Source organism: Aegilops tauschii, chromosome 5, assembly GCF_002575655.3.
Source record: "Aegilops tauschii subsp. strangulata cultivar AL8/78 chromosome 5, Aet v6.0, whole genome shotgun sequence".
Classification (NCBI taxonomy): domain Eukaryota; kingdom Viridiplantae; phylum Streptophyta; class Magnoliopsida; order Poales; family Poaceae; genus Aegilops; species Aegilops tauschii.
The window spans coordinates 382,003,180-382,023,087 of record NC_053039.3 but is presented as its reverse complement, the minus strand read 5'-3'; positions in this window follow the sequence as shown (position 1 = coordinate 382,023,087).

The window sequence follows — 19,908 nt, the reverse complement described above, 5'->3', positions numbered from 1 at the left end:
CGGACGACGGACCACAAGGAGATGGCAGCCATTGCTGCCGACCGGCTGGCCGGCAGGCAGCCGGAGGACGACGACGTCCCAATGGAGAACATGGTAGTCGACCATCCGGCGCCAACCCCCTCCTCCGCGCCATCCTTGCCGGTGCATTCCACCCTGACCATCGGCGAGGCCCGTGCCCAATATATGGACAGGGTGAGGCAGATGCGTGAGGAGCAGTTCCGGGAGGCGTAGGCCGACGCCGCCTACAACCACCATCTCCTCCAGGAGCACCTGTAGGCGGAGGAGCAAATCGCCGCGGAGCGGGCGGAGCAGGAGGCGCTGCTCGACTCGTACCGCTCCGCCCGCAAGGGCCGCCTCGAGCGCTGGCGGTACCGCATGCGGGTGGCGGAGGCTGCGGCCGCCTACAAAGAGGGCGATGAAGCGGGCGAGGCGCTGTTTGGCGAGACCGAGGACGAGGCAGAGGACAATGCCGGCTCCGACGAGTCCCCGCTCCGCTGGCGTCGACGAGGCCCTGCTCCGCCGAGGCCCCGCGGCGCCAACAACGAGGTAGAGGCCACCGCTGGCTCCGCCGAGGCCCCGCCCCGCCAATAAAGAGGCAGAGGACATCGCCGGCTCAGCTGAGGCCCCACCCTGCCGGCAACGTGGGGGAGGATTTCCACCGCTCCGCTGAGGCGCCGCCCGCCGGCAACGAGACAGAGGACATCGCCGGCTCCGCCGAGGCCCCGCCCCGCTGCCAACGAGGTCGCGCCACATAGAAAATGAGGAAGAGTAGAACACGGTAGGTCGCTGCCGCTCGGGTCCAAGTAAGGCCATCGCTGCTACCCTCCGGTTGAAGCCAAGCTAGGCGGGTTGACCATTGACGGCCGGTTAGCTTCTTGGCGGCGACGTGGAGTCGGAGAGCTGCGCTGGAGAAGAACGCTGCTTCTACTTAACTGCTGGTGCAGTTGGCTGACTGACACATGGGCCCAATAGGCCACATGTCATTTACGCAACTGCACCTGCAGTTAAGTCACTGAAGCTTCTGTTCGGCTCAGCGGGACACAGGTGGGTAGCTTCGGTTAATTAATTATACCTCCAGTGCACCCCTTTTTAGTTGAAGAATGTATGAAATGTAATGAAATTCGGCATGTTTATATGAAATCCGACCGTGTATGAATGAATTTATTTCGATTAGTTCGAATTCCTGTATCACTGGCATTGGATGAACATGCAAAACAATATGTACTAGCATTATTCCCAGGGTGATCACCTCGTTTGCAGCAGTTTCACATGTACTCCCTCCGGTCCTTTGTAGTCTGCATACAAGTTTTGTCTGCAGTCAAAGTATCTCTACTTTGACCAATCTTATACAAAAAAGTATGCACTTTCACAATGTGCGAAGTAAAAAGGAACAGAAGGAGTACAAAGAGTTTGAGCAACTTTTTAGCGTTTCTGTACATTGCAATCAAACACACAGGCCTGGCAATTCATAGAGAACATTCAAAACAATCGATGATTATGCATCTCAGCTACTCACATGTCAGAGGCAATATTTACTTCACAACTAAAGAATAAAGAAAAAATTGATCGACGCTGCTGACAGCAAAGGGCGTCCCATTCGAAAATATCAAACGCATGTCTTGCTAAAATCAATGAGCAAAATTTGACAAGGTTGTCCCATTCCAAAATATCAAATGCCTACGATTGTGGAATGGGCAGGGTTTGCCATCAGTTCGGACATTGACATGGCACCTCGTGCTAAATAAACTAGCTGTTCTTTTTGTGCAGTTCCACCAAAATCAACCAAATTCGCGCGTAGCTTGTATGATTTCGCCCTTATATGTTGCAACGCCTTGAACTTATCGGCACCTCCTTTCTTGTGGTGGAAATGAATGATTCGATGTATTCATGAACATTTTGTGCAGTTCCCATTGAAATCAAGCTGAGCACCCCTGTTTGCACAAATACAAAAAAGTGATTAGTATAAAGCAAACTGTACTATGAATTGACAGTTTCAACAGGCACATACATGGTCCATGTAGAGCACACTTTTAGAAAAATGGAACTCACCAGAAAGAATCCTAGAACAACATTGTACTCGCGCATCACAACAAAAAAATGGAGATTTGTCAGTCCTTCTGAGCTGAAGTTAGTTTGGTCTTGTGGGGAGTAATGTAACCATCCTCCAACTGCTCCTTCTGATGAGAAGATAGACAGGGCTTCTTCATCCTGGCATAATCGGAACTAGTCACTTCACGTACTCCATATTCTTCTTCAGAGGAAGATGATCCTGTTCTGCAAAGACAAGAGGACTACTAAATGCTAGCATCCCTGTTTGCTCGAAAAAAAAGGAAAGGAAATATTTAAAACAGCACAGATGAAGCACTTCTCAAGGACAATACCACTTTTTCATGACAGTATCTAAACAGTAGCACAACACCAATAGAGATGACAAAGCTCAATCATATGGATGAAATCAGTGGGCGAGTACCAACCTTTGTCAGGGGGCTTATTGTGTAGAGCATACAGATGAAGCACTTCTCCGGAACCATCTGTTGCTATCTACGGTGGTGGCCATGCTTACTATATACTCCTCGATTAATTTAATGTTTCCAACATCTTCTTGTGCAGTTCCACTAAAATATATGGTATCTTCAAAGAAGTTCCCTGTTTGCACAAGTAGAGATAATTACATATTACATTAAGAGTGGCATCAAATCAGTGGCAAAACAATTGCTCGTTCCAGCCATAGCAATAAATTAAGATGCAAAACTATATCATTACTTGTCTCATCACAGTTCCAGTGCTTCATTACAGCACCGGGAGTTGATTTTTGTTTTTCTTCCGCTTGTTCTTCCCCTTCATCACTTGGTTCAATAACAGACAAGCTTCGCCTTCAATGTAAGATTTGGCATGTCAATTAGGGAGCACAAGTATAGTACTAAACTTAATTTTCTGATGAAAGTGGCAAAATATAGGCCAGCAGTTGTGAAATATCCTTATCTTACCTCAATGGGATATTACGGTGCACATACAGATTGGAAGTCTTGTCTCCATTTGTGCAGTTCACTAAAATCAAGCAACATTATCATACAAGTAGCACAACATATGAAAGCACACTGCAGAATCATGTGAAAGAAGGCTAGTACTGACCTCTCATGATGCGGAATTCAAACAACTCACAAGAAGAAGATCTGAACCAAATTCGCCTTAACGGATAGGAAGTAAGATCTCCTCTTGTGCAGTTCCACTAAGATCAAGCAATCAAGCAACGTTGTCGGTGTGACATTTTGGTTGAACTGCACAAAACACTCTTAAAACAAAAGTGTTTTGTGCAGTGCAACAAAAGGTCACAATGGCAACGAGGTGAAGTAGATAACCCTGTTTACACAGAGGTGCAAAGGAAACAATTAGTGGTAATAACGGTGGATGACACAAAGGCCAACAAAAAGAAGCATCTACCTTATCTAAATGGGAAAGAAAGCAAGACAGCAGCATTTCTCAAACGGTGGCATTGATTAATATTAACATAGAGATTATATTAACAATAAAATTCGTTAAACATGTAATTTGCTTTTAACTGTGGCATTGCATCAATTTTCCAGTGGCATTATTAGAGGTTGTTTGTTTACAAGGACATTTTGGTGTAGGGACTAAAAAACTCCGTGTCAGTCCCATCTAAACCAAACAGGAGGGACTTTTAGGGACTAAAAGTGGGCATTTGGGACTAAAGAAAGAAGACCCCGAGGGAGTCTTTTTGGGACTTTTTCCAACAGTTGCCCCTGCCACGCATCGCACCTTGTCTCTATTAGTTCATTACTAGGGGCAACATGGTCTTTTAGCATGTCATTTAATAACCTCTAGTCCATGTTTAGTCCCTGGAACCAAGCAGGTAGGGACTAGGGAGTTTTTAACCAAACAGGGCCTTAGATTAACAACAGCTAATGAGTTGCACGGGACAGTGGACGCACCAGCACCATGTGCATCTACCGATGTACTGTGGTCATGCACAGTCTGTTGCAACAAAGAACAAACAACCAAGGAGCATATTTGTGTTGGTCCCAGTTTTGTTATCTTTAGACACCTTTCCCTATGTGAGCGCAGCAAATCTAGTCCTGCTCAAACTCTACAGCCTTGTCCCTTCCTTTCCTTTTTGAACTAGTACTTTCGCCCCTTCCTTTCCTCTTTGAACCACGTCCTAGATTTATGCGACACAACTTTCCCCACTACTTTCCCCCATTCCTTTCCTCTTTGAACCACGTCCTAGATTCATGCTATACAACTTTCCCCCTTCATTTCCTCTTTGAACCACGTCCTAGATTCATGCTATATACAACTTTTGCCACTACTTTCCCCCACTCCTTTCCTCTTTGAACAACGCCCTAGATTCATGGTATACATGCAGCTAGAGCAATGCATGTGGAGTAAGTAAATTATACCTTAAGGTTCTTGGGGCGTGGTTCGGTGGGCGACGGGACGGCGGCGAAGAAGAAGGGGTCAGAGGCCCTCCCGCGCCGCCGCTGGGTGGAAAGTGAACAGTTGCGCCGGTAGTCCCTCGCCGACGGCGACAGCGTTAAGCCTCCTTCCCTTCCCGGCGGACGGATCCTGCCGGCTCTTTGAGCAACAGTGAGGGGAGAGAGAGGCCAACGAAGTCTTGTTTAGATCTGGAGAGGGCGAGAGAGTGTGAAGAGAGCAACTACAAGCGCTGAGACTCCAGCGGGAGAGGGCGAGAGAGTGTGAAGAGAGCAACTACAAGCGCTGAGGCTCCAACGTGTATATATATACTGGAGAGAGAGTGTGAAGCGTGCAAACCCTAGAAAACATTTTGACCAGTCAAAGAATCCACCCGAGACCTCAAGTTTGATGAGCGAACAGGTTAACCAGCTACACAACCCTCTCGTTATGTTCAACGAGAGGGAAATAACCTTTTGTACATTCCTGCATTCGTGTGACAAGCATGCCGTGTTTTTTTTTGTGTGGGAGTCATTGGGATTTCAATCATAATCGTGTCATGTGGCTTTGGTGGTAAGACCATCCACAGTGGTGCAGAAATAATGCAGCCTTAGTCACCTTACCTCTCTCCACGTAGTATGTTGGGTCCCACCAGTCAGAGGGTGAAACAAACAAATTAATAAGAAAAATTAAAAGCGCCAGCGGTGTATCTTACCTCACACATCTCGCTACTGCTTGGGAACACTATCCAATTGATCCCTCTGTTCGCTCACGTACTATTTTAAGTGAATCCTTATTATAACATGCACACAAATTTTGGGCACTTGTATTCGACTTAAGTCAGTGTGCCACCGTATCTCGTATACTTACTACTCCCTCCGTCTAGGTGTAATAAGTCACGTTAGAAGGTGCAACGGGACCAAGGTGCATGCGTGTGCCTGTGTGTGTGTGTGTGTTTAACAGCATGTGTTTGTTAGAGAGAGCGACAGATCGACCTACTCCTACAGAGAGATGTTGTGTAGTGTAGTACGATTTTAGCTGCGAGAGTCGGTGCATCCTCTCGTTTCCGGGCGTGTCCGGTAGGGACATGTGGACAGCTGCCACGCCCGCTCCGGACCAGCCTGGCCCACCCAAAGCCCCTCCATCGCTCGCGCACGCTTCCCGCCCGAAACGGTCAGCGCCGCTCCAAAGAATCGGTGCCGCATTCATGCCCGGGCAGAGCGGACGCGACCTCTCACTGGCGCAAGAGTGATGGTTGCTTCGTCCGTCCAACTTACTGCTGGGTCTATGTGATTTGACGGCTCATTGGTCTTTATTACTGAGGTGGTAGGACTGCTGGATGTCCCACGCTTTCAGCGAAAGGAGGTACTACTACTAGATTACAATTTTCTCCATTCTTACAGTGGAGGCGTGCAAGAGCAGTGAAAACACACAGGCTCAGTGATTACATGGCCCACCTCACACTATCACCGTGCGACACCTAACTCTTTACATAGTACTCCCTCCGTTCCTAAATATTACTAGAAGAGTCCCCGCGCGTTGCCGCGGAACAGCGGTATATCTCTCTGCGCAAAATTATCGATTTCATAGAACTAAAAAAAACTCTATAACCGCATGACAAATGTGGTAGCCAAACTAAATAAACTCCCATCATCATTTAGATCATCCCATGTAAGGAAAAAAGATCAGCCAACTCCTACTGCATAATGGGATTATATTTTTCTTTTTGACATGTTAATGGGACTTAAAAGCTCATTTACATGCATGCTACCGGTGCATGCTTGCATGCAGACATGTTGATGTGATTTAAAACCCACTCACATGCATGTGCCACGGTATTTCTGCATGCTTGCATGTGGCTTAGTGCGGAGCCTCTCAACGTCTAGATCAGACGGCTATTATGGACTGATTTACTTCATCTAACGGCTACATCAATTTTGATGATGTGGCTCAAGGAGAGGATAGAGAATTCCTAGTAGTGGGGGCTAGCTATTACTAGTAGATAAGTCTTTGTAGAGATTCCACTACATACGGAACAAAATGAATGAATCTACACTTAAAATGCATCTATATACATCCGCATGTGGTTCATGGTGAAATCTCTACAAAGACTTATATTTAGGAACAGAGGAAGTACTAGTATAGTACGTACTGTAATTTATCAGCGAGATAAATTTGTACAATGCTATGAAGCTTCCAGCTTCTGTTACATGTATCTTGCGTCCAAGGTTTCCCGTTGCAACATTTCATCAAATACAAAGGAGACTAACATGCATGCTATTGCATCTCAATGATTGACAGATCATAGCAAATATGTACTCCCTCCGTTCCAAAATAAGTGTCTCAACTTTGTGCAAACTTTAGTACAAAGTTGTACTACTACTAAAGTTGACACTTATTTTGGAATAGAGGCAGCTAAAGAAAAAAATGATCCATGCAGTCCCTAGCCCTTGAACCGTGAACCCTGACCAGGCTTCAATTTGCTGGCAACGTTCGAGCTTCCTAATAAATGAAGTTTGCAACCTTTTGACCATCGGATCATTTTGTGCAGTTTCACCAAAATCGAGATGAGCATCCTTGTGGCAAAGAAATTGAAGAAGCGTGATTAGAATAAGATTACTGGGACTAGTTGATGAGACATAAACTCATCACAAATACAGTACGTAGAAGCCAGTAGAGGTATGTGCGGGGCAAAGAAGTAGAGAAATATCCACAGGGAGTGATGTGGGCAGCTGGAGCAGTGGTGCAAGCCGGCTGTAAAGGGAGTTGTACCTGAGGGACGTAGCTCAACCTTGAGGAGGGCGGCGGGAGGCGGCAACTGCCCACGTCGCGGCAGTGAGCAAGGGACGAAGGCAACCTCACCGGCTTTGTGAGAGAGAACGGCGGGGACCCCTGATCGGGACGTGCCGACAGTGGGTTTTCGCCGTCGGCGACGACCACCGCATCTACACTAAGCATCCACCCCTTCCCCAAGCGGACGTGATCCGCCGGGATGTTAGAGATGTGGCCACAGTCGTTTTGTGCGAGAGAGTGTGAAGAGAGCAACCCCAGCAAGCAACCGTGTAGGCTGGCCCGTCCTGACTATTTATATAGTGGAGCGGTTTCCTTTTCTCTCCATATGAACCTATCATATTGCGTACGTGCCACTGAAGAAAAAAAACTTTATTTATAAATGACGCGGCACCTACTACTCGTTCTCCTATAACCTTGCGCTTGGCATCTCCAAAATATTAACCTTGCGATTGGCTCTTCGCCTCTTCGGGAAGTCGAGCAATAATGGTAGTGCAGTATATATCGTTCTGGCTATATGAGACCGAATGAACTGTTGCATGTCCACCACATGGGCGAGGGTCGAGTGGCGAGGGAGAGTGCTACATACGGAGCAAAATGAGTGAATCTACACTCTAAAATACGTCTATATACATCAGTGTTTGGAGTATGTACTAGTAGTTCATATTAAAATCTACTAAAGGACATATATATTCCAAATAATATGATATAATCTCTATAACCAAGGTAGTAGGGACGAGGAGTAAATGGAGGGAGTAGTAAAGTTTTCTCCTCGTCCTGCGAGCCACCGCGCGCATGGGCGAGGGAGCGGGCGTAAGGCGGAGCAAGCTTCACCTCATCCTGCAAGCCACCGTGCCCGTGGGCGGGGGAGACGGCGTACTAAGCAAGCTTCTCCTCATTCTGCGAGTTGACGGGACACATCAAAAGTACTCCAGTGTATAGAGCCTTGCCTCGAAGGTAGGCCCCACATGGTTTGCCTCTTTTTTTAACATAACACGTCAAGTCGCAATTTGTTTGTTCACCCGTGGTAGACGATCCTCCCTCCACCAAGTGGACAACCAGTACACGTGCCAAATTACCACGTGGGCTGCCTTTTTCGTACAGAAATGAGCTCCACCGTGTACCCGCGCGGGTGTGGTTGGGAAAGAGACGGGAGTACGTGCGCCGTGCATGCACCTCTTCTCTTCGTGCACGTCCCCCACCTACGTGGGTGTGTGTGAGAGATACAAACCGCGTTCGTGAGTGTTTTTTGTTTTGGGGTGGGGGTTGATTTCGTGAATTATTTGTGGGAATATGTGTCGATGACATCTCAAACAAAATTTTGCATGCAATGTGTGTGAAATGGAGGCCTATCCATATCATACATAGAGGGTCGGGCAATCCACGAGAAGAGAGGGAGGGGTCATAGCTATCGATAGAGTCGAAGAGAGGATCAAGTGGGTGGGTGCGAGATCGATGAAGAGAGCCATCGAAATTGTGTGTGTGTGCAAGTCAAAGATATAGGGCGACTGGCCTACCGGAACGTTAGAGGGCACATGTCAAGTTTGTGTGTGGCAGGGAGACATGACTAGAGCGCTCGATGTATCGGTGTGTGTGGGGGGGGAGGGGGTGGGGGAGGGGTAGGCAGAGGCCTAACTATAGAGGTAGAACGACTCGTATATGTGTTGAGAAGGAGAGACCCAGCTATGTCTTGAGGGAGATCGGTCGACATCCAAACATAACTGAAGGACAGGAAATATGATGGGACAGAGAGAGAGAGGAGAGAGAGGAGAGAGAGAGGGAGGGAGAGGGAGGGAGAGGGTAGAGTGCTGGATGGGTGATGGAGTTGCTTCTCGAAGATGGTGGGAGAGGCCTACTAGACAAATTGAGGGTGGAACTGCAATGTTATCAATAAGAGTGGGGATGTGTTTCTGTGTGTGCCTGTGCGTGATAGATCTGTCGGGACGCATCCATGGATGATGAAGGGGAACCATGTGTTTGGTAAGCAAACCTAACTAGATCGGTAGATCAATTGTTGTTTGTCGGAGGAAGGGAGAGACACAACTAATGAGGTAGATCGATTGACGTGTGGGTAAAAACGAGTTATAAGGACCTAGCTAGCTATATGTATAGCGAGAGATCGGTCGGTGTACGTCCATTTGTTAGAGGCAAACAAGGCCCAGCGAGACGGATAGACAGAGAGAATGGAGCTAGGAGGTGGTGCGAGAGGCCCAACTACTAGCTAGATAGGGGGAGGAGTGTGCGGTTGTGAGATCGATGAAAAGAGGGGCGAGAGTTTACACGTGTGTCTCACCGTATGAGAGACACGAGGCAAGGACACATAAAGGAGGAGATTGAAGGTGTGTGTGTATGTTGTAGGCAGGCATCGCTGGAGAGGTTTATCGATCGGTGTGTGTCGGAAAGGAGTTGTGGAGACTCTGGGAGAATGGACTAAAGAGAAAAATCAATGTGCCCGGTGGATAGAATGCCGGGGAGGGGGAGGGCGAGGAGGGCATGTGCATGAATGAGAGAAAGTTAGTGGTAGCTACAAAGGTTAGAGGATTGTGTGGGTGTAAGAGACTAACAAAGATCATAATTTGATATGAAAGCGGATTCATATATTTGAATAGGAGATCATAGTGTTTTAAACATTGCATGCATGAATATAGCGGTGATACACGTGCTGTGCACATGTTATACCATAATGTGATAATGCATGGCGTTTGCAACTCACAGCTAAATGCCGAACAATCTAAACCATACTATACATCAAACAATCTCACATTTTATTTGAATTTGTGATAATGTGTGGCGTTTGCAGCTTACAACTAAATATCGAACAATCTAAACAATACTATATATCGAACGTTCTCACATTTTATTTGAATTTGTGGTAATGTGTGGTGTTTGCAACTCACATCTAAATACTTGTAGGCGTAGGGGGCGGGGCACCATACATAATGTGATAAACACATTATACATATGAGACATGGTTTAGATTATGAAGATCTAGCTAGAGCTAGAAACGTAATGTGATTTGAAATCAAAATAAAGTGGATTCAAAAAATCTAGTTCGAGTTCATATAGTACACATAGTTCATATGTAACTCGAGACTAATCATGTGGTGTGCTGTGAAGATAATACACAAACGATGGTTTAACTTGACAATAATGATGATTGTAGATCTTATTAAAACAGAGAAACGAATTCAAATGCTTTGACTTCACAACAATCATTACTGTAGATCTTATTCAAATAGAGAAACAAATTCAAATTTAGTTCATATTGAAGCGGTAGTATATACGTTTGGAATGCACTAAAACGTTCATTTGAGTAGTAGGTTGCATGCATTATACACGTAGCGAAATATTTTAATTGAACATAACATGAATTCAAAGTTTTGAATGACATTTGTGGTGCGCATTGATTTGGTACAGTACACGTTAGGCTTGTCCGGAAATTTCAACCCGCGCCTTGTTAGCCCGAAATATTTAAGATATATCTTTGTCTCGTTGTGCTCCGACAACTCCCTCCATCTCAACCCACGCCTTGCTATTCCGAAATTACAACGCGCGCGAAAACTCCCACCTCCTGTGAAATCCCGACACGCGAAATGCCCGTGGTACCCCTGAATCAAAAGAACCGCCTCAAATCGGTGGGGGTACTTTCGTAACTTACCCCACATTTCGGACAAGCGCGTCTCTAAGCCATGGTTCCCCACTGCCATCCCATCCGCCCACCCATTCATACACCGAGGCCGCGAAAACCCGCGACGAAACCCCACACCCTGCTCCGTCCGCCACCCAGCCGGAGCCTCTTCCCCGACGACGTCGTCCATAGTAACACCTCGACGTCCCTCATCCACCGTATCGGATGAGGATCCGTCGTCGATCTCATTGTCCTACCGGCTCAGCCACCCCGTCCTCCACCTCCAAGGAGCTGCCCTGACGTTCCCCTCATCTTTCGCGCCACCTCCATTCCCACACCGCCGTCTTCGCCTGCACCACCAAAAGAGCATCATCATCACCGTTTCCTCGGATGAAGCTGCGGCCTAATTGGCGCCACCAAAGAGGTTGTACACTAATCGCCGCATTTTCTTCTTGATTCGATCTCACGGTGCTGCCGGCGCTCGGTCCCGAGCCGACATGGCGCGGCTCCATCCACGGCGGCGTCGCCGGCCACTTCCTCCACGGCGTCGCTCCCTCGGCGGCGACGTCCACATCAGTAGGAGCTGATGCTGCTTTAGCTCTCGCTCGCGCTGTTGCTCTGCTCTTGCTCTCGGTCCCCTGCCTGGTCTGCTCTTGCTATTGCTCTTGCTCGCGCTGCTGCTCTTGCTCTTGCTCTTGCTTGCGATGCTGCTCCAATTTAGCTACACTTCAGTTGACTGAATCGACTTTTGGGTCAGTCGATTTTCAGGGGGTGGGGGGGGGGGGCTCGCCGGGGTGAAGGAAGAACCAGCCGCAGCGGGGAGGGGGGCTCGCCGGAGAGGTACCCCACTATCTATCTTAGGGTTCAGGATGGGGGCGGTGGTCGCCGGCGGTGGCGGGGTGTTGGCGGGGCGGTGGCGTGGGGATCGCCGGAGAAAAAGCTCGGCACGGGGGGGGGGGGGGGGGGCTAGAGGGATGGCCGGGGCGGCGGCGGACCGGCGGTGGGGAGTGTTTTCAGGGCGGGCGGGGCGGCGCACCACCGGCCGCGGGCGGCGGGGGGCTGCTGTTTGGCCGGTGGTGGCTGGCGGCTCAGGGGGGTGGAGGTTGAAGATGAACCGCAGGCCCTTGATTTCATATCCAACGGCTGCAAAATCGACTGACCAGAGATGAAAAAGTCAGTCGACCGACATGTAGCCTCACCTTTCTAGTGCGTTCAGTTTTGACAGCAAAATTCAGTTTCGACAGCAAAATTCAGTTTCGACAGTTAAGTTCAGTTTCGACAGTTAAGTTCAGAGATGAGCGGCTGATGTATTTTACATCTAGCACTTTGTGGTTATGTATTTTACGTCATGTATTGGAGATGCTATTAGAATTCCACTCAGGTTAACGTTGTTCATTGTCTCTCTTGTCCTGCTTCAGCCTCGGCGTCGTACAACTCACCGGAGCTGCTCCAACGACGAAACCCTCCATCACAGCGGAGCAGTACCTCGGGCTCCATCTCCAGACGCCTAAGATCTTCTCCCCCTCCTCCGACAGCAAAGTCAGCCGGAGCATCCTCACCGGCCAACCCAGTCACGCTGAGATCGACATGGCTTCGCCAAAGAGGTTGTACACTTGTTGCATCTCTTTTTTACTCTACATGTTATATATATTATCCACTGAGCACACGGATTTGTTCCTTTAGTGTCTCCTTGAAAGAAAAAACGTAGGAATTTTAATTTTCACTTGTCCTCCTTTTCAAATTCCTATTCATGAAGCACAAGACTAAGAGATAGTAGCATAATAGCATTATAACCATACATTTTCTTGTGGTTTGACTTAATCTCACCATGCTTCTTTGCATCCTGTGATCTTCTAATTGTTGTGAATCAAACACCCAGATTGGCAGAAATCCTGTGTTTTTAAATTCTCTGTTTTGCACGTGCATTCCTATCCTATTCCTGTCTATTTCCTATCCCTGCATTGTTGGAATCCTCCAATTCAAACGAGCCCTTACAGAATTACTTCTCTTACAGATAGTTTTCAAAGAAAACCTTGCGTGGTTTGTCCCGCTCCTGCTGCGCCGTCGTCCACCCCAGCTCAGCTGCTCCAACGACAGAAGGGTCCAGCACAGCAGAGATCCGGCCTCCAGACTGTCTTTCGCCACCTCAGATCTTCTTCCCCGCCGCTGGCAGCCATGAAAACTGCATTACCATCATCAACCGAGCAGATGACCTCGAGGACTACACGGGTCCGCAAGAGAGGTCACACTCTTTCGTGTCTGCTTACGTTATGCATTGCTTAATATTACATGCTACTTTATCGTCCTGATCACCGCTTAGACTCTGAGTCAGCTCCAAACTAATGGTCAAACTTGAGTTTTTAAATGGTTGTGGGGTACATATCGGGGCCGCTATCAATAGTATCTATCTACTATCTGGTTAATCTCCGGTGTCTACTATGAGTTTCATGTTGGGTGGGAAACAAACAGTAAAGAAGCCATTATCTGTATTTTTTAACTGAAGCCATTATCTGCCTACTATTATTGGTTTTGGGTCTATCCACAGGTTGCTACCATCACTCTGGATTTCTGCATGCACTCCTTACATAATCTCACTATGTTTTATTCCTATGCATGACAGTTATTGTAAACAATGGAACTGAACATGTAGAGCAAAAGAGACGAGCCTTGCGTGGCAATAAAATTTCATGCAGACGTCGCTCCATGGTAGGCGCAAAGGCAGCCCCCCCTCCACGCATTTCGGATTGTAATCGAGAGGAAGATATCTGTTCTGAGGGGGATTCAGAAGGAGAAGACAACTCCTATTTATCCCCTGAGGCCTTCGCTCTAACTTGGCATGCTGATGTTGGTTATATCATGCATATGGTGTCTTGCATTGCTTACTTTATACATCAAATATGTCATCTGCTTAGTTTAGACATCCTTTGTGCGAATGCCATCTGTTTGGTTTATTCATCGTTTATGTGAACTATGCAACGCCATCTTGTTTAGCCAGGCATCATATATGTGAATTTTGCAATGCCATCCTGCTTAGACAGTCATCTTATATGTAAATTATATCAGGCCATCCTTTTTTTGTTACATATTACATTTGTCAACAATGTTAGTACATTCAACTGCTCTTCGTGTGCATCAGCCATTTGACACGGTGATGGCAAATTCTGGAATGAAAACAAGGTCTTCAGAGCAGACTATGCTATCTGACGAAGCGCATATCTCGCTGGTTACAGATAGCTTCTCAGAGGAGGATTCAGAGACAGATGACCAGTCCTATTCCCCCCCCCGAGGTGTATGCTCTAACTTGGCAGGGTTATGTTGCTCATATCATGCGTATGGTGTCTCGCATTGCTGTGTCATTTGAATAGTTTAGACATGCTTTGTGTGAATGCCACCTGTTCAGTGTCTAATTACCATATATGTGAATTATGCATTGCCATCTTGTTGCAAGACATTATATATGTGAATTATACAATGCTATCTTGTTGCAAAGGCATTATATATGTGAATTATGCAATGCCATGCTGTTTAGCCAATCATTATGTATGTGAATTATATCATGCTATCATTTTTTTGTATTACGTGTTCCATTTGTCGACAATGTTTGTATATTCAACTACTCTTCCTGTGCATCAGCCATTTGAAGCGGTGATGGAAGTATCTGGAGTGAAAATAAGGTATTCAGAGCAGACAATGCTACCTGCTGAAGCAGACATCTTGCTGGTTACAGAGAGCTCCTCAGAGGAGGATTCAGAGACTGATGACCAGTCCTATTTCCCCCCTGAGGTCTATGCTCAAACTTGGTAGGGTTATATTACCCATGTCATGCATGTTGTCTTGCATTGCTTAGTTTTTACATCATATATGGATTGCCATCTGCTTACTTGCTTACTATATAAATCATATATTTGAATTATATCATGCCATCATGTTTACATAGTACATACACATCATCTATCTGAATTATGGCATGGCAACCCATTTAATAAAGACATCATATAGTTATATCATCTCATCCTGTTTAGTGTTTACAGTCATCATATTTTGAATTATGGCATTCTATCCGTGAATGTATGTGAATTATGGCATGCCAACCTATTTAATAAACACATTATATAGTTATGTCATGTCATCCTGTTTACGTAGTCTCATATTTTGAACTATGTATTTCCATCTTTTTTAGTTAGCCATCATAATGTGAAATTGTGTCGTACTATCCTGTTTAGTTAGCCATCATATATGTGAAATTGTGTCATGCTATCCTATTTGGTTAGACAACATAAATATGAATTATTTCATGCCCTCTTTTATTCCCCACTATCCATTGCACCTGTCTATCATACAATGTCTATACTTTCAATTACTTTTCTTGTTTAGCGGCCATTTGAATTAGAGAGCGTGATGGCAGTATCTAAGGGAGTAACAACACGGTCTTCAGAAAAGATAGTGCTACCAGTTGATGCAGATAGAACCATGGTTGTACTTGCCCAAGGACCAGATCCACCACACATAACCCAGACTCGCGCAGATTGTACCCCTACCTAGTTGGACAGAGAACCAGCTACACCCCTTCTAACCCCAACCCCGGCAGATAGTAACCCAGTTCCAGTTGACACAGCACCGTCTCCACCACAGAGCACCCAAACACGAGCAGTTAGTAAGGGAACTGCAGTGCCCAAAGCACGAGGACCACCACTCCGAATCCCAACTCAACGCTTAAAAGGAGAAGAAGATTTGTTCTCAGGTCAGGTTCTGTAGCTATGGTTCATACTCCTTTGCTCTTGCATTACTGTATTTACTCATACCAACTATTTTCAAATTTGAAGGATGGAATTGAAACTCCAATGGTGCAACAGGTATGTTTTAAACCTGTTTCTTTAACTGGTTTGCTGTTGTAACCTGCTCTATGTTGATTTCAGTTTCAATTGAATAAACAGTTATGTTCTCATGTCATGCACATTACAAGTGTTGTTATTGCTCTATAGTTACCCACGCTTATATTCTGTCTATTCTGCTTTGTCTTGAACAAATATTATTTGAACTGTGTCTCTATCTTGATTTGGCAACAAAAACTAGAATGATATAGACCATAAAGTGACCATGGTACATAGATATATGTTTGTTTCATGCTGTTATCCTGTCCACTTTACTACTGAACTCATTTACCAAAATGAGTTTCATATACAACATGGTAAACATGTGATGTGTCTGCTTGTGTCTCTTTTAGAATGCGGACAAAATATTGGAGAACAGTACCGCGTTATCCAATGGTAAAGGAAGTAATGCAGATAAGGTTCAAGATAGTGAGACATCCCTGTTGGTCTCCAAGAAAGCTGATAAAAACTATCTTAACGACAGTGAGGGAACCCAAAAGTCCTGTCTTGATGTAGTGTTCGAGTTACTGGCCACTACTGCTGACACAAGCTCTTCGAACTCGCTGCCTGAATCAGTTCGTCTTCTTGAGTCTCAACTTCAAGTTGAAAGACATCGATCAGATGTGCTGCGACAGGAAGCTGAAGGACTGAGGAAGTCCCTACAGAATTCAGATGCATATTTTCTGGTGCAACAACAAGCGCTGGAGGATTTAAGCGCCAAACAAGAGAAAGTTAATAAGCTTGCTAAGCATCTTGCCAGCATTATGGGTACCCAGGATATTGTTTCTTGAGATCTTCTGAAGTGGTTTCAGTTCTGGATTTGTTTTGCTGCGGTGTTTATTTGCGCTGGTCGCCAACTTTGACAACCAGTGTATATGATATGCTGCTTTGTTCCCTATATTTGCACTGGTGGCGAACTTTGATGCCCAGTGGATGTAATATGTGTAATAGCCGTGATAGCCTAGCGTTAGTTGCTTGCTTATTTATTTCCTTGTTGTCTTGTTTATTTGTTTGCTTGTAGTCATTGCAATTCTTTTTCCGCGGTTAGCTAGTGGCTGCAATAACCTATTTTTTTAAAACTAGGCCACAATAACCATGGGCTAATATTTACTGTAGTGACACTGGGCCTCCTACTGGCCGTAGAAACAGTGGGCCTTCTACGAGCCGTAGAAACAATGGGCCTTCTGCGGGCCGTATCATCAATGGGCCTTATACGGGCCGTATGATCGATTGGCCAAACATGGGCCAAACAGACCGCATTATGGCCGTAAACGGGCTAGAGTTGGAATCGTCCGTTCATGGGCCGACCATAACGGGCCATCGTTAATAGGCCGTATTTGATGACGCTATGAAAACGGCCCAACGTATTAACGGACCACAAACAGGCCGACTGTAACCACGGGCTGAATTTGGCCCACAAGCAGAAAATTATAGTAACGGGCCGTAAGTAAACGAATGCTGAAAATGAGCCCAAGAATAAATGGGCTCTGAGAAGGCCGAAAGATAACATGGGCTGTAAACGGCCCAACGGAATAACGGGCCGTTAATGGGTATAAAGTGATACACTGTTCATTACGGGCCAGTTTCACCACAGGCCGTTAATGGGTGTAAAGTGATACACTGTTCATTACGGGCCAGTTTCACCACGGGCCGTTAATAGACCAAGAGTTACATAGGGCCTCATATGGGCCGAAAGACGTCATGGGCCATACATGGGCCAGAAGTGAAAACGGGCTGGAATCATATTGGATGGCCCAGATGACGCTACTGGGCCTAATTCGGATAGGGCGTAACGGGCCTTGGGTTAGCGGGCTGTAAATGGTCTATATGTGAACAGGCCGTTAACAGGCTTTCCATGGGCCGGCCCGCCACCTTTTGACCAAGTCAAATGGGCCGGCCTTTTCACAGGAATGGGCCTCTGTTGGGCCGTGCCACGTGTCGACGTATCATAGGCGTCTTCTGTCCAATGAGTGGATGACATCTGTCCCAACGATGAGCCGACACGTGTTTCCTCCAGCCAATGATGATTTTACACGTGGAAAATCTCCATTGGTTGGGGCTGTTAATGGGTTATCGGATCCAAAACCCGACCCGATAGCTTAACGGCGTTCCGTTACGGTGGATGCCACGTGTCGGTCACCCTTGACAAAAGCACTTCTGTGACGCGCGATTTATCGTCATGGAAGTGGACACTTCCGTGATGATAATTTTGGTAATGTCATGGAACACTTCTACGACAGCACAGGTATGACTATCTTGATTCTGTCATAAATTTGTCATGGATGTACATGCATGACAAAAAACGCGACCTACTGTGACAAACACGTATCATCACGGAAGTGTATTTTTTTGTAGTGCATGAACCAGTCTTCCACAATCAAAACAAAAATGCAGTATCTTTTCATATTTGAAATCGAACCAAGTCTTCTCCAGGTCATCTTCAGATTTCTTCAGATAAAAGCCCCTTACAAGAGGCTCCATAACAGGTAGTTTGACTCTGAAACGCAGCTCCGACCCCTTTGCAAATCCATCCTTTTCCACGTCCACCCTCGCAACCTTACCCAGCCAATTCCCAAGCCCCTCTCCGAAAGCTTTTGATCGTTTGTCTAACGGTAAATCCTCAACCCGGACCCAGACATCCACCACATCAAACATCATCTTGGATGGCCTAGTTCCTCCATCATAATCCTTGAGCACTAACACATTAAAATCAAATTGCCATGGGCCATTGTTCAAAGTGTGTCTCCAATCTCCTTCACCATCGAAAGTCACCAAAAAAAGATTCCTTCCTATGATCTTGAATTGTGCTTCTCTATGGAGACCACACACCCTTGCCATAGATTTCTCCAATGCACTCTTGTTGATCGGCTTGGGTGTAAAAGCTTTCCCGATCGCTGACCACCTTGCCGGCCGAACATGTTCCTGATCCGATTCCTTGAAGATAAAACCCTTCGCCTCCTTCTCCGTCAACACCAGGCCTCCCAGCCGAGCCGTCAAGCCTGGAGACACGGAGGTGTTCCTGCTATGGGAGCCCAGTGGCGTCCACATCGCAGTGTCTATCGCCTCCTTGTGCGCCGGCGGCCGCGGTGTAGTAGTCGTATTTTGTGTCTTCACCCCAGCCGCCGCGCCGTCCCGTGAGCAGCTGCAGAATTCCTTGCTGCCGCAACACCTTCCTTCTTCCTCTCCTTCATGTCTCTTTGACCGGAGAGAGAACTGCAGGGCAGCTCAGGCCCGCTTGGAGACGTCGTCGCCTCCTCCCGTGCTGCCGCGATCCTCAGCACCACCGACCGTAAAACCCTAACCCTAGCTATCAAGCCGATTGCCTCACAATTGCCTCAATCGCCTCTCTGTGTTTTACGCCCGAGGTGGACCGCAAAACCCTAACCCTAGCTAGTTCGACGACTTAGAAAATCATTCAGAGAGTAGCAAGGGCATCTCTAACCCATCCTCCAAAAATCCGTGATTTGAAGAATTAAGCCCCTTTTAAGCCATCATCATTTCATTGATTTCAACAACAAAATATTCAATCCCCGCATCTCACCCTCCAGTCCATACTCCAGCAACACAACATTCTGAAAAAATTGGGCTGCCGCACTTCTCGCCGTCGGAATCGCTGCTTTCAATGCCCTCGTAGCCGCCATCGCGTAGCCCCGCCCATCGGTTGCCGAGGTCCGCTTTAAAATCGAATCGGACGACCTCAATGATGATGTCCAACCGATGGCACCAGAACTGTCCAAGTAACCACCGCCATGTCCTCATTGTCGGCCCTACATCCCGGCCACGTGAGTCCCTCCATGCCTGAGGACCACTGTCGTTAGGCCTAGCTGAATCTCCATCGTCGTCCGACGTTGCTCCGCCCACTAGGGGCGTGTTTGTTTGCCGTAGTCTACAGTGGTTGCATTGCATAGCCTTCTCAACTCAGCCTGGCTATGCAAATGCAGCCTCAAATGCACCATCTGCAAGTTGTTTGGTTGCCTGCATGCCCTCTTGCCTGCATGGGCTGAACCACACTGCCTGGTGTTTGGTTGCCTGCATGTTACTGGACAAACCCAAGGCATGATGTTTGGTTGTATGCAACGCCTGGTGTGTGGTAACCTCTTTGGCTAGTTGGTGAGGTTACCAGCACACTTCGGCACAACCATGTAGCACACATCATAAGCAGAGCAGAGTATGAACAGAGCATCAACT